Source organism: Macadamia integrifolia, chromosome 1, assembly GCF_013358625.1.
Source record: "Macadamia integrifolia cultivar HAES 741 chromosome 1, SCU_Mint_v3, whole genome shotgun sequence".
In the NCBI taxonomy this organism is placed as follows: domain Eukaryota; kingdom Viridiplantae; phylum Streptophyta; class Magnoliopsida; order Proteales; family Proteaceae; genus Macadamia; species Macadamia integrifolia.
In genome coordinates this window covers 23,052,677-23,068,860 of record NC_056557.1, presented here as the reverse complement: position 1 = coordinate 23,068,860, position 16,184 = coordinate 23,052,677, and the positions used below count along the sequence as shown (strand labels likewise).

General features: G+C 37.2%; 1 pseudogene; it reads right to left on the bottom strand.

Moving 5' to 3' along the window:
* Positions 1-245: 245 nt before the first annotated feature.
* LOC122073851 lies at positions 246-7,013 on the bottom strand (annotated as a pseudogene).
* Positions 7,014-16,184: the final 9,171 nt, after the last annotated feature.

Sequence of the window (16,184 nt, the reverse complement as noted above, 5' to 3'; positions counted from 1 at the left end):
TGTCTCTCCATCTAGAGGTCTTCGTCAAGGTGATCCATTGTCCTCATATCTATTTGTTCTCTTTACTGAATTATTATCATTACTCGGCCAGTAAATGAAATCCAAGGCAGAAGGGCCTATGGCTTTCTGCTCACGGAAAAAATACATTGTTTCGTTGAAATTTTGTTAATTTGTCATTTCGATCTGATCGAAAGAAGACCAAACGATGAGTTTTTGAGCCTTGCTGCTTAATATTTGAAGGGTACTTCACCAGAATCACTAAAAAACTCTATTCAACTCAATAGTATTATATCCTTCAACCTTTGACATCAGAAGACACCATATTTTCTGTAACCATCTAAAAGCAGAACCATGTTCAACAAGACGAGATTTTGAACTTCTGCTTACAGAGCATCAAACTGCACTTTGCAAGTTAGTACAACAAAAGATCCCCATACTATAAAGGAAGTAAGTGAAATTCATAAGTTCTTCATATCAGTTGCAAGCTCCTGAAGATAATTCCAGGTCACCATTGGAGAGACCTATATAGAACAAAATTAGAGCTTCACAACATAGAAACACAACTCAATTACTCTTTTTCATAAACTAAAATTGCAGCAACCAAAATAACAAACACTTGAAGGAAAATTACCCTTGCTATAAAAAATCAGAGAGTGATCTCTGTTAGGATTATATATCCTTTCTGTTCTGACATGTTCACTCACTTCCTTCCTTTTGATCTTCAGCTTCTCCATTCTAGTATTGAGTTCAGATGCAATTCTTGTGATCTCTGTAGAGACAATGATCTCTTCAAAATTCAAAGATTTTTTTTTTTATAATTGCATAAAATAATGAAGTTGCAAAACTTTTATTACAACTTTTATAATTTCATGGTTTCATCCATTGAATTCAATTTCTTGGCTAATGTAAGTACAAAATTTCTGTAACCATATCTAACGAAATGCAGAAACAGTTTCCTGCATAACTCATTCTAACACCTCAACTAGTTTATTTTATATTTTAACTTGACTGATTTGTCCGTAGAAAACTTCACCAGATCATGACTACCCAAGCTAGTGCAAAACAAGAAATAAGTGTAGATGTCCATTTCATGATTTAAGGAAAGCCAACTAACTAAGATTACCACAAGGGAAGTATAGTTTAACGGATAAAAGTACCTTGTGATGTCTCATATACAGAGTTCTGTTCAAATAATTGCAATGCTGCATTGACTGACCCCACGTAACTATTGCTTATAATAGACTGTTTCTCAAGAGCTTTGACCTCTCTGCAGCTCAACAGACTCATTTCCTACCTGGATAGCCACTTAGAATCAGAAGGAAAGCCATTGAAAAATAAGAAAAAAGCTATCTGCTTGGTGTTTATTTACCACAAAAAGCTTATCTCTCAAAGAATCTAACTGAGAATCAAGTTCTGCATCCGATGGTTCCTCTTGATCCATTGAAGTGTCATCAGGTGAGTGCTTGACAACACATAAATTAAGGAAATAACCGCTCATCAAAACATGATGAATATAAATATCTGACGAACTAATTGTTAGAACTTACGTTGAATTAGTAAGGAACAGAAACATACTGCATGCACTCAAAAGTTCACAAACTGAGGCAACTTGTGCCCTTTTTTTTTTTTTGGTAAATTTCCTCCATTGGGAATGTTATATGGAATCGCCAGGCATTGTGCCAAATAATAAGATCAAGATTGGGAGGGGGAGGGGGGGGGGAGGAGAAATTAATATAAGAGACTGATTTACATTTAATAGATGAGGAACTAAGATATAGTCCTATGACTCAATGAATGTTATGATTGAAATATGTCTAATATGCTGGCAACATGGCAGTCAGCCACCCACATTTTCATTGGATGCATTTAGTATTGAAATTTGAAAATGCAAAGCATTTATCAAAATCTAGCTGAACCCCCCAGTAACTAAGCCCTTTCAACAACACTTCAGCTCCGCACGAGTGTTTCAGAGCTGGAAATGCTTTTTTATTTTTGGATTCCCGGGGAGAATTTCTGCGGGAGTAGAAACATGTTGGTAACAGGGCATAAAGAGGTAATCTGAACCAGAAAAGAAAAAAAAAATGTGTTGGAAGGCACTTTAGCAGAACCGCTTCTTCAATATTGTATGGTACATTGGGGATCTAATTATGGTATTGAGTTTTTCACGGCATCAATGTGTTGGGATGAGTTAAGATACATAATTCAGATTTTATCCCATTTATATAAAATTTTATGGATTTAGGGACTTAGTTTTGTGTTGGGTGGATTGTGTAATGTATGACCAGTACCCAACTAGACAATTAGGAACTAATTCCACAGTAGTATCATGCTTCATCAATACCAGTTACATCAGATAAATCAGCAATAGAAATCATGGTAACACCTAACAGCAAGGTGTTTCAACACTTTAGGACTATTGACAACTTGTAACAATACTTCAAGGAGGAAATCTAACCACTAAAGAAACCAACAGGTACTAATGTAGAAGTAGGTTACTCTAGGTAAACAACTTCCAATATGTTAAGCTCAAACCAATTCCAATCTGACTCTACAAATTAGTCTCAACAGAAATCAGAAAAAAAGGTCCAGAGAAAAAGGAAATCAGAACCAGAATTTAATATGACCAAACTTATTCCAATGAATCAGAAATAGACCCCAAAATAAGCACTTGCAGAAGCAAGGACTAATCCAGAAAACAAACCAACAGCAGCAAACAAAACCCAGGTGGAACTGGTTTCGGCCAGAATAGAAGGAGGGTTTGTAACTGAGATCTGGCTGAGTATCAGAGGGTAAATACCTGGTCGATTGCTCCCCTTTGAATGGTCCTTCAGTCCTCCAGAAAGTTTCCAGAAATATTGAACAGAGGCGGAGAGAACAGGTCCTGTCGCTACTCCTGAAACTTCACTTCTGGAAGACCGATAGCTGAACTGGCTGTTCTTGTTCTGCAACTCAGGAATGCTGCTGTACCTTCAACCGAAGCTTCAAACACTCACAAACCTCTCTCTCACAGCAATCAATAGCAGAGAAAAGAAAAGAAAATGTAAGTCAAGATAGATGTGGGTGGAAATGGCTATCTCAGCCTGGGTATCTCACCCACAGCTATCCCAGCTGTTTTTCCTTTCTCATGAGAGGGAGCAAGCAAAAACTACAGCAATCTTCATTAATTCAAAAGTGTCTTGCGTCAACAGTAGACCCTCTTTATATAGAGGTATGAAATTACAAAATAGAAGCTTGACACAAAATAGGAACTAATGAAAACAGAAGCTAATTCAAAATAGCACCTAATTCAAATTAGAAACTAATGCAAAATAGAAACTAACTCTATCTTCTAATTTAGGAAACAAAATAGCAGCTAATAGGACTTCCTAAAAACATAACCATATTACTAAATCAGGAAACTAAAATACGAAACTAAAACAGCAGCATAAGGGAGCTTCCTATGCTGGCCGGTAGCTTCAAGGCTGCTTCTTCCTCCTTCAGTAATGGATTCCATGATGGGGATCTACATCAGGTACCCAGACAGGTTTTCATTTTCAGAAAAATAAGTAATAACAGAATTGGTAACTTGGTAACCCTGATGGCAGTAAGACCTCCATCTAGTGTAGGTCTCTTAGGGATGAATGACCTTCAAAACCACAGGCCAAACTAATGGGACGATGCTGAGATATGAGAGAATTTCAGAATTAGAAAGTATTCATAAAAAATAGCAAATAGTTGGTATAACCAAACCAGCCGGATCAGTTCCAGGTCACCATTGAAGGAAGGTCTTAAAGGAGGATTTCACTCCGTCAAAAATTGGGATGAATCTGGTGGTTGGATCAGCAGCTTCTTTGGTCTTGAAGTCCCCTGCAGTAGAGCAACAGTAAGAGGAGCCACAGAGTGTATTCTTCAGTCTTCCAACAGAACTCAAGGGATCAACAGCAGCATAATCTTCTGATATTCAGCAGCTATAATAGGGGTGTAAACAGGGCTTTTGGTTAGGGCTTTTGGTTCCTTCTCTGATGTGGATTTAAGCAGACAATGAAAATAGAAACCTGGAAGATCAATTGAAAAGAATAGGAAGGATATGGGGGAAAGAAAGGGAAGGGATATGACCAAGGCTTCTCACCAATAGCCTTGGTCTGTCTCTCACAGACCTTGGTCTCTCACCATACTGAATCACACAGCACAAAGCACAAAGCATTCTCTCTTCTTCTTGTTTTCAATCTTAAATATTAGGGAGCTGTAACAGCCCCTCTCTTTATTAATAAACTTTCAAAATCACCCTCTTGTGTGAAGGAGAGAATCTCCTGCAAAATTAAATCCAAATAAGAATAAAAACTAACCGGGCTTTTGGTTCCTTCTCTGATGTGGATTTAAGCAGACAATGAAAATAGAAACCTGGAAGATCAATTGAAAAGAATAGGAAGGATATGGGGGAAAGAAAGGGAAGGGATATGACCAAGGCTTCTCACCAATAGCCTTGGTCTGTCTCTCACAGACCTTGGTCTCTCACCATACTGAATCACACAGCACAAAGCACAAAGCATTCTCTCTTCTTCTTGTTTTCAATCTTAAATATTAGGGAGCTGTAACAGCCTCTCTCTTTATTAATAAACTTTCAAAATCACCCTCTTGTGTGAAGGAGAGAATCTCCTGCAAAATTAAATCCAAATAAGAATAAAAACTAATCCTAGATTGCTTTCTAAATCTGATTACATCAAATATAACTGAATAACTCTAAAATATATACAAAGTATGAACCTGAACACCTGAGATCACAGTAGTAAATGATGCAGAAAGATGCATTCCACAACTTTCACTCAAAGTGTATCCAGTCAGAAATCTAATGCATATTTGTGGTCATAAATATCAATATCGTATTAGGATTATAAATAAATAGAAGATGGAGAAAGTGAATCCAAGATGTTAACAGAATAACAGATTGACCGTCTCCAAGTACTAACAGAACTACCATTCAAATAGAATTTGATGAACAATGATTTGAACTTTGATATCAGAATAAGAGGCATTCTTGACTATTTGAATGATCACCTCAAAAGAATAAATTCACTAAGTGAATGGTGAGCACAGTTGCTGCACTTGATATATGATATACACATAAGATAACTGAACTACTTACAGTAAATTTGAAATGCATAAGTGGTTAGCAACATGCCTAAGATAGAGAACATACAGATTTCAGCAATGGGAATCCTTCAGGAATAGCAAAGCAGTGCCTAAGGCAGTACTTCTCCCACATACCAAGTCTCTTATCTAAAACTGCTTGAATCATACGATGAACCCCTAAAAAAACAAACCATAAGGCCAAAGAAGTGAGTAGTATATTTGCCACACTATTTTTCTCTTGTCCAGAAAAAGTAATACTTCCAGTGTTTGGTTTCCTAGCTACAAGTGCTAAGTCAAAAAAATCCGTTTGTTGAAAACATGAAATAGTATAATGGATGTGAACACTAAACACAACAGTATAAATGAAGACAACATAAACTTCAAGATATCATAGGCATGACAAAAAAAAAAAAAATCGGGCATTTTCCATGCTAGCCTTTGGTTGGAGTTGAGTTTATACTCTTTGCTTCTATTGAAACTCCAAGCGCATAAAAAGGAAACTCAATTCAAGCTTTGTGTTAGTTAAAATTATCCAGCTGGTAGATTTTATTTCATCAAATACCAGGACCAAATCCACGGGGTCTAGTTACCCTTGCTGTTTATAAGCTAGATCACTCTACCCATTGCTTCCTATTGAGAAAGTTCCATACACCTGTCTCTTCATTTTCATTATTCCATTCCCGCTCTCCCCTCCCCACACCCGAACACCGAAAAAAAAAACCTTTATTTGGTGTGGGAGGAGAAATGGCATCTTGAAAGTCAAATCAAATTCCCCAGTATTTACCATCATAGCATCCACTTCAACATAGACAAAGAGGAAATTAAGAAGATTTAAGAATTTAGATATGGATTATCTCCGTCATTACTTCTTTTTTTTTTTAACCAAGGTGTTCGGACCATCTTATGCACACCTCGACTAATCCTTGGGAAGACTACCGCAGCAACCCACCGCCACGGTCTCTACTCATGCCTAATTTTAATAAGAAACTCATTTTGCTATTAGCAACTGCTGCCTAATTTTGATCAATTCACTCTGAGACTGTTGTTAAATTTTAATTATTTGTTATCTACCAATGCAACTAATTCCTCTATTCCTCATGACCTGCAAAATTCTCTACTAGCTACTTCAGCAATTCGTTAAAATTGTGAAGTTACATCATTTTTGTCATATTAATAAATTTTGAAACCTCAACCCTAATTGTAACTATTTCTTTTGGCATCAGGTTCGCAAATATCAACGAAACAAAAACAGACAGTTATACTGGAGAAAGCATTCTCATTTGAACACCAAATCTACAATGGAAACAGAAACATGACTAAGCCGAAAACATTACCTTCTTTAGCTCATCTGATCGGTCTGCGCCCGTTCTAGCCAAAAGTTTTAGTGCCTCCCAGAAGATGTATACAGAAGAAATGTGTGAATCAATGGAAAGAGATAACCACAAAAAGGAAAAAAGGAATTGTTGATTTGGGGGATAGACAATAAAGAAGATCATACTGATCGTAGAACTCAAATGCGCCATCGACCATGTCATCAACAGCGTTGAGCACTTCGTTTATAAAGAGTTGAGGGTTCAACTTAAAGGTATTGAAAATGGCCTCGTTTTTGCTGTCTTCCATTGGCAATTCTTTGTACCCAATCCCCTCAATTGAACCACGCTCGCCGTCGCAGATGAAATCCATGAGAATTGAATCCTCTGGGAGTTCCGAAGAAGCAATGGCGAACTTCAGGAAACCTCTGCAAATGAGGAGAGATCCTATTAGTTTTCAATTTTTGACTGCAAACCTCCTTTCTCCCGCTAAAGTACGTCTATAGAAGAACTTTTGGGCTCTCAGCCTCCCCACTGCTACAAGCATGTATTTAAGACGGTATACCGATACTGATCCGGATTGGATCGATGGGTGTCGGTCGGTTTTGCCCCTGCCTTTTTTAAAAGTTAATAATTTTTTTGTATTTTACCCCTATATGGATAAGGATAAGTGATCTGGAGTGATCAAGAATCAAGAATTAAGGATCGATCTCAATCGAAACTGATCCGATACAAGACCAATACTTGAAACCATGGCTGCAAGTAAAGGAATTGAAGTCACTTTTCAAAAAACAGAGAAAAAAAAGGAAAATTACAATATTATACATAAGGATTTGAGTTTATCAAATTACCCACCAAGTCTTTCGGTTAACAAAATAAGATTAGTATTACAAAACTACTCAAAACAATATATTTTCCATATCCACCAATATTTTTTACGTTTTTATCATTCATTACCACAATAATAATAATTAAGGCACCATTTGATAATGTTCTGTTTCTGATGTTTTTATATTTTTTTATTTCCAGAAATGCAGAAATAATCCAAAAAAATTTGGTAAATTCGTTCCATTTCTCTTGTTTTTGAAAATAGAAATTAAAATAGAAAATTATTTTGTACCACCTCTATTTTCAGACCTTATATGAGATATCACCTAAATTCTCAAAAATATTATACGTACTTTAAAGTCTAACATTGTTAGTTTAAAAATAAAAATACTCTTTTGCACCTAAAACTAATTTTGAATTAAAAGCCACTTAAAAGAAAGAAGGTTTTGGTAAGTTATTGGTGATTGCTTGTTCCAGTAATGGATTAAAGAAGCCTTTGCACTAAATGGGTTTTCGCCGCCGACGAACTGGTGGAGCTCTGGCTAGTTCTGGCAACCGAAACATGCATTGAGAAAAGTAAAATATGAGTAAGATAGTTAAACAGAAAGTGGGAATGGGTATTGGGTAATGGTGGGTTTGTTTACTTACATTCAAAGATGGGACAAAGAACTGACGAAGAAGAAGAAGAGAGGAAGACCCATAAGCGTGGGCTGTTTCTGCATTTCTTGTTTTCTCGCTTTCTGTGGGTTTGATTTGCAGAGAAGGAAAGAGAGAGAACGGAGAGATCTGAAAATCTATTTCTTGATTTCCATTACTTTCTTGTTTTCTTCCTCTTCATTTATAATTGCACAATCCATCTACCTGCCACCACCAGTAGTGATCAGAACTCCTATTTAAAGTTCCATCTCATCACAGCCTAGCATCAGAGATCCCCTTAAATGCATCTCTCTCCATCCTTCTCTGTTTTTTTTTGCAGAAATGAAAACCTATTGAAATGAAGGAGAAAACGAAGACAAAATTTTGTTGGATTTCGGAAAAACCAACAGAATCTCAAAAAAACCACCAGACACCATTGAAGACAAAATTTTGTTGAATTTCTGTTTTTGGTTGCAGAAACGAAAACCTGTTGAAATCCGTAGATATAAGCATCCACAAAATTTCTCTGTGGATGGAATTTAGGTTGGTATTTTTGAAGTGTATTCCTCATCTCCGCAAGTCTTGGTTTTCCATTATCTGCCTATAACCGCTTCTTCTTCCCCATTTCTATTCCTAATCACAGTGGCAGCGGGCGAGTGTTGTCTCCGTTCCCAGAGGGTAGTGAGTATAGACTGCCTCCCTTCTTCTTCTCCGTCTCTGTTCCCAGTTGATAGCAGCGGCAGTCGACGCTTCTCTTCTCTATAAGTGTATTCCTCATCTCCGGCGAGTATCTGTTCCTTTACCTGAACAAAGAAGAGATGAAGAAGGAAGAAGAGAAGGGAGAAATAACAAGTTTACCCTTGAAGGGTAAATTTGTCATTTAAAATTTTCTAATAATGACATGTCATCACTTAATGTCTGTGGGCTAACGAAATGGATTTAAGAGTCATTATTTTTTAAAAACAAGGTATACACTTGATATTTTTTGGAATTTAGGGTGGTATCTCATCTAAGATTTGAAAATATGGGTGGTACAAAATAATTTTCCAATCAAAATTTATAACTATTTATGCTCCCATAAACGTATGTGACGAAACAAGTATGATTTGTTTCGTTGTTTCTAGAAATGGATTGGGCATCCAAAATCGTGATATTCCCAACAAAAGCCCTCGCACCCATTTCTCTTCATGTGAAAACGAGAACTGAGAGAGTAAAAGCCCTTGCTGTAGGCCATCTTCCTCCTCCCTATTCACTCCAACCGGCCCTGCTCATCTCCTCAATAACCTCCACTACCGACAGGAATTGATTCAGATCTCATGACGAGGAGTTTGCTGCAGGCCTTCAAAAACGATTCCAAGGACGCAGCGTGAGTAACTCCAGAGGGTCAGCCCTCTGCAACTCGAGCTGCAACGTAAGTAACTCCCGAGGGTCAGCCCTCCGTAGGTCTCTGCTCGTGAATCCTCAAGAACCCTTCTCAAGCTCGAAATGCTCCAAAATAAATTTGAGATCGAGAATGAGACCGAACCTGAAGAAAAGGAGATCGAGATTGAGAATGAGACCGAATTTGATTCCCTTGTTAAATTCAATGAAGTTGATTCTCCGGTTAAATTTCTTGAATCGCTTGTTACAAACCCTATAACAAAGCTCCAACAGATTCCATCATTAGTGTATGAAAGGGATTGATTGGAAGAAGAAAAGCAGAAAAATATGAAAGAAATTGATGAAACTAAGGAAGAAGAAGAAGAATTTAGCTTCAATTGCCCTCTAATGAATGGTGGTTTTGTAAATCAAGAGTAAGATAATGAAGCGTTTGGGTTCTTCCAAGATCCACCACCATCTTTGAATATGGCTATAGGGTTAGATCTTGGAATGGATCGAGCGATGATGAAGAGAAACCTAGAAACAAGTTTATCAATTGCCCCCAAAAATCGTTTCTGTTTCAAAAAACATGAATTTATGTTTCTGCTGTTTCTGGACATAGAAGGGCAAGAGCGTTGTCAAATGGTGCCACTCTTTTCCCAACATTTTTTATGTTTCTACCACTCATTACAACAAAAACAACAACAACAACAACAACAACAACAACAACAACTAAAGAAAAGAAATGAAACAAAGGTAATGCAACACCTCCGGGCTATCTCACCTAAACACAGTTGACAACATGAATCTTTGTCTTCCAAACAGTTTTATTGAATGTCATACTAGGATCAAGGCTTTGCTTCTACATGTCTTTTCTTACCAACTCATCAATGATCATTTAGGTCTACCCCTAACTCTTTTAATACCTTGTAATTAGATCTGATCACTCTTCCGTACTAAAGCACCCTAAGGCCTCATCTGAACATGACCATACCACCTTAAGCGACATTCTCAAAGCTTGTCCTGAATTGGAACCACTCTCAACACACAATGCCTTTGGAATTTTAGGATTTCTTCAACTCCTCCAAATTAGGTCATACAAATTTTTCCATGTCTTCCAGTTGCGCTACAATATTATGGCAAATTGTGGTGGCCCATTGTTTTTGCATACGTTGCTTTCAACATGCCTACTTGTCTCAGCAGGTCTCTGCTACGTTCAGTCATTGGGTTGTGTCGGACTGGGATACTAAAATTTTCTGTTCGTTCCAGCTATAACATATTCCTATATTATCATAGGGTGCTATGCCACAATTACATTGGACACTATACATTGGAGACTAATTTGGCACATTCTTTTAGTGATCATAATTACATTTTCTTAAATACTAAAGTTTGCCTGAATACTACATTTCTATAACTATTTATCGCTTTAGAATATATATATATATATATATATATATAGAGACAGGGATAGGCACACTGCCTGTGTGTGGTAAACTAATGGAAAGCAAGGGCACAAGACATAGCATCATACAGGAGGGGTAAGAGGTCACTCGGAGAGAGAGAGAGAGCTTACAGTACTCCACCGGTGTGCCATCCTTTTTCCATATTTTAAAAATGAAGTTTGCATTCTACATCATAAGTTAACTACAATTTCTTGTCATAATTTCTATTTTTATACAATACTGTTTTATACAATAATTTCTCCAGAGTACGCTACTTGGATGTGCCCTCCATGCCCATATATAGATCTTTCGGAAAAGACACCCTTGGCTTGCTCATCTAGTTGGATGCCTATGCACATATTCCCACTAGCCTAGGAAGTGATCATGCGACCACTTGGCATTCTTTCTCCTTTTATATATATATGTGTGTGTGTGTGTGTGTGTGTGCGTGTAATATAAAAGTTGCATTTTCTTTCATTAACCTCCAAATCACTTCTTAATTCCTACAGCATTTTTTTCCCCCTTCTTGACAACCAAAAAAAAATTGTTCCATACAGACATCGAGGAGAAGAGTACAAATCTTTTATGAAGCCGTTTACTTTACTAATCCTAGCTTTTGTACCAAAGTTTAAGCCGATAGTAGTACCAACCTATCCTTACAAAAAAAAAAAAAAATGATTACACAATGATTTTTTATGTGTCTATATCTCTTTGCAAATGCAATATTTTTTCCTAATTTTTCCTTATCTTTTCTTTTATTGGTTACCAAACATAGTCTAAATGAGTTCACAGTCTTACGACCTGTAGATAATAACACACATGCTCCATTTGTAGTGAGGGGAATTAAAGGGAAAGGAAGGGAAATTCTCAAGCTTAAAAAAAGGAATTCTTATAATCATCACCCCAATTGACGATAGTTAGTACGTTCGGGGATGACAATAACACGGGAACAGATACATACTGCAATCAAATGGACCATACGGTAATAATACTTTTCAAAAAATCTGGTACAATAAAACACATACAGCAATGATACGTTACGTGTTTAATACGGTTGCTCTGTTAAAATCCGGAACTAAAAATGATTTTCTGAAACTAAATTCTAATCTACCATGCTTTTATGGACACTAAAATCCAATCTGATTTTCCAATTTGAAATCATTTCCCATTCTTTTGAATTTTAACATTTAATATTAATAAAATTTAACCCCTAAAAATGTTATGGTAGAAAGAACTAAGAAGAGAATCAAACCTTATCTCTTCTCGTAACTTTTACATATTCTCTTCATCTTCTTGGTACAAAAACAAGGTTCAAGAAGATGGAGAATAAGTGTTTGCAATCGTTCATCCTAGAGATGCGCTTGGATTTTCTTGAATTTCCATAGGGTACAATCTAAGACCGATCACGGATCAATTTTAAGGCTCAAGAACCTCCTCCCTTCAAATCCTTTGATTTCTTAGATGCAGTATTGCAAGAACAGATGGAGGAGAACACCCCGTGTCATTTCCCTTTTTCTAATTCTTCATATTGTCCTGCTGTAACTATGTTTGTAAATAATTGTCGATGCAATTCAAATAACGATTGTATGCTAGATTTTCTAGAAATGTTTTCATTTCAACCCCTTTTGGAGAATTCCGCCCTTGGCCATCTTTGTCCTTGTGAGTCATATCTTTTGAATCTTTCTTGCTTCTCGTTAAAAATTATTTGTAGACGCAATTGCCCTCGATTGGATTTCAACTACCAATGGGAAGAGAAATGGAGAAGAGGAAGGGTTGATTGGGTTTTCAACAATTGATGGGAAGAGAAATGGAGAAGAGAATGAGAGCAGGGGGTATTGATGTCTTACCTGTCACCCTTGGTCGCTGGCCGTCGAGAATGGAGATGGGGGAGAAGGGGTTACTGGGGCAAGGGTTCCTCCTTTTTTTGGTTTACTTAGATGAGGGAAGAAGAAGGGTTATAGTTTCGATCGATTAGGGTTCCTAATAGAAGCCAAGGGTCGAGAATCGAGATTTGGCCCATTTGGGTCAATCTCATTTTTTATATTTTTTTTGAGCCCAAAAGTTTTATTGAGTATGTAACGTATTACATGAGTATTATTCATGTATAATACGATTTTCTTTAAAATCCGCGTATTAAACAGTTTTTTTGGATTGATACGCCAAATTACGAACTTTTGAATTAAACGTTCGGATGCGCGTATTTTACAACTATGCATGTTACTACACGGATACGGATCCTTTGTAGCTTGCCCCTGTACTACACGATCTGTAGCGTGCCCCTATGCTACATGATCTGTAGTGCGAGTTGTAGTAGTGACACGTGGATGATTTCAAACCAACATTGAAGATCTCTGAGGGAAGAAAATGGTTTTTGTACATGCGTTGCATAGGATGTTGATTTATGGGAACAACCTCACAAGGTACAAGAGAGGAGAATCACCCTTTTTTAGCGATTCTCCGGCCTGTTTTCTTTCTGCAATTCCACTGTTTTTCTTAGGCGACCTCTTGGCGGGTGTTCATCTGTTCTTTTGATAAACCTAATTTGATCAAAAAATGAGAGGTTTATGAGTTGAATCCTCCATAAAATTATTGATTTGTTTTAGCTCCAATGGCTGAACAGTAATTTGTGAGTCATTCTCAAAAAATTAGACCATAGGTGTCAGCAATGGCTTCTTCAAAAAGTGAGCTTTCAAGTGTGCAATCATAAGGTCAGCCATGTCTTTATCAGTTTCCCAAGTATTACTCCCAACATCACCACATTCTCAACGTTAAACAGTTCTTTTTGGGCACCTCACACTCCTTCTCGAACACATCCAACCATGGTTTTAAGTATCTCCGATACCGATACGATACCCTCCGATACGTATCTTAAATTTAGCAGACCGATACGATACACATTGATACGATACATGAAATTTTTAAAATCCTTTCGTATCGATATATATCCTACAATACATACCGATATGCATCAATACACCACCAATACACATCGATACGATATAATATGCCTCGATACGACTATGAAAATTATAAAATTGAGGTAAAATATACGTTTCGGTATGTATTGGTACGTATCGGTATCGATCGGTACGTATCGGTATATATTGGCACGTATCGATGAGTATCGATATATATCAGTACGTATCGGTGAGTATCGATACGTATCGATGAGTATCGATATATATCGGTACGTATCGGTGAGTATCGGTGAGTATCGGTACGTATCGGTGAGTATCGATACGTATCGGTGAGTATCGATACGTATCGGTCATATAATGGCTAAGATGGGTAATTTTTCAGAAAATACATGATTTTTTGAAGGGTTTTTGTTCCAAAGTTGCTGTCAGCCATATTTCTCTCCAACTAAAGTGGAAATCAAGGTTGGGAATAAGGATTTTATATTTATGAGACAACTACAAACCTTGAATTCTTAGTACGATACCCTCAATTTAGTGTTTTTGCATAATACATGTTATCAATAGCTTTTTTTAACAAATTCTTTATGTAAAAGTGTTTAAAAAAATGTTTCCTATCCATTTATGTGTGTTTCTTTAGCGTATCTTAGTGTATCTCCGATACGATACGATACTCTCCGATACATATCTTAATTTTGGCCGACCGATACGGCGACCGATACCGATACTTTAATCCTTGCATCCAACCCAGCCCCTCCCAATCTCCCTTCAACGGACACAGCCACAAGCTCTGCTTCATCGATGTGCTACCCTCGCCCAATGTTCATTATATACCCCTTTGAACCCACTACGTCGATCACTTCCCTGTTCACAATGTGTCGCATCTCACTCGTCAAAGCATGAGTATCGCAATTAGCAACCATATCCACAAAGTTTGAACAGTGCTTGTAATTTTTGCATTCAAGAGCGATTTCTCAGATCGCAGCCCCAAAATCCTTCTAAATATCGCTTGGATCAAAGCTATGACCGTGTTGGCGACGCAGTCGGCGAGCACGTCAGGCTGTTAGTAACCCACTCCCCTGCAACGCATCTATAGATACCCCTCTCCCCATCGAAGATCGTCATGCGTTGATTTGAAAAAATCCACATGTCGCCATTACAGGCCGCACTATACATTGTGCAGCGCACTCCCACTCTAAAGAAGATCCGGATCCGTGACTACATTACTAACTCTAAATAATGTCATATTTGATTATTAAATTTCAGTTTACTTTAAATCCAAAACCTTTGCTATGAAAGGTAAAATAAAAAATATTTAAATATATTATTATTAAATATGAAAATAACATTAAACAATTTATACAATCACATGGGTAATGATTACAAGAATTACTTTGTAAGGTTTAAAAAATAGCCACAAATACCCCATGGCCATCCATACTTAGTCCGTCCCTTTAGTTAACCAATCACCTACCGCTTCACGGGGGTTCGAAACAACATTCTGCTTCCAACTTCACATCCTTAAGAAACCATGTGGAACACACATATTTGCATAAATTAACTCACAGAACTGTGTTCAGCATACAAAAATTATGCATAGAATTGTATTGCTCACAAACATTTATTTGTAGGAACAATGAACACTTCTTATACAACAAGCACATACACAAGAAACAAGAGATTTTCGTGCTTTTGCAATACTACATTACGTCAACGATTAACATCCATTCTTCAACTAAGAATCAATACCAGAAAAACTGTACAATCCTTACGATTTCATGCCTGTAACCAAGCGGCCTAATATGTACTCTTATTCCCGCACCATTGGCTTCTCATTACGTTGACCCTTGCATAGTTAGTCATTGCACACACATTGTACTCCTTGAAGTCTCCAATCACTTCAACGTATTTTGGCCACTCACCTCCCATTACAAAGGTCAAATGAGGAGCAATACTATATCAAACGAGATGCTTTACTACTTTTTTTTTTTTTTTGTTAACCAAGATGTTCGGATCAGCTTACGCGCACCTTGACTAATCCTTGGAGAGATTAACGCAGTAATCCACCGTCACGGTCTCTACTTAAATCGGAGATGCATAAATGGAGAATCAAACCTGAAACCGTATGCCTATCCAAACAATCTCCAATTCGTCCTAACCATCTAAACAACCTACGAATGGAAATCAAACCTGAGACTTACTTGCCTTTCAAAACTTGAGCCCACAATGAGGACGGACTTACAATCAATTTCCATCCTACTTTGACCAATAAACCTGAATGTTTAGTTTTATCCTTCATAAATTTGTTAGGTCACACAAAAAGGTTTTTAACTTGTGAATTCATAGTTCAAGTTTGTGATGTAAATTTCATCATAGCGTCATAAACAGGAGAGAGAGAGAGAGAGAGAGAGAGATGGTGGACTTGTAGAGATAAGGGGATAGGGAGGGGAAAATGTATTACTGTAAGATGGCTTCTTTATTAATTTTGGTATATAATAAGGACAGCCATGCGATACATGCTCTCTACACATGCCATTTATTCAAAGGCCTAGATTTAATGATGCCTATCTGACGATTATTAT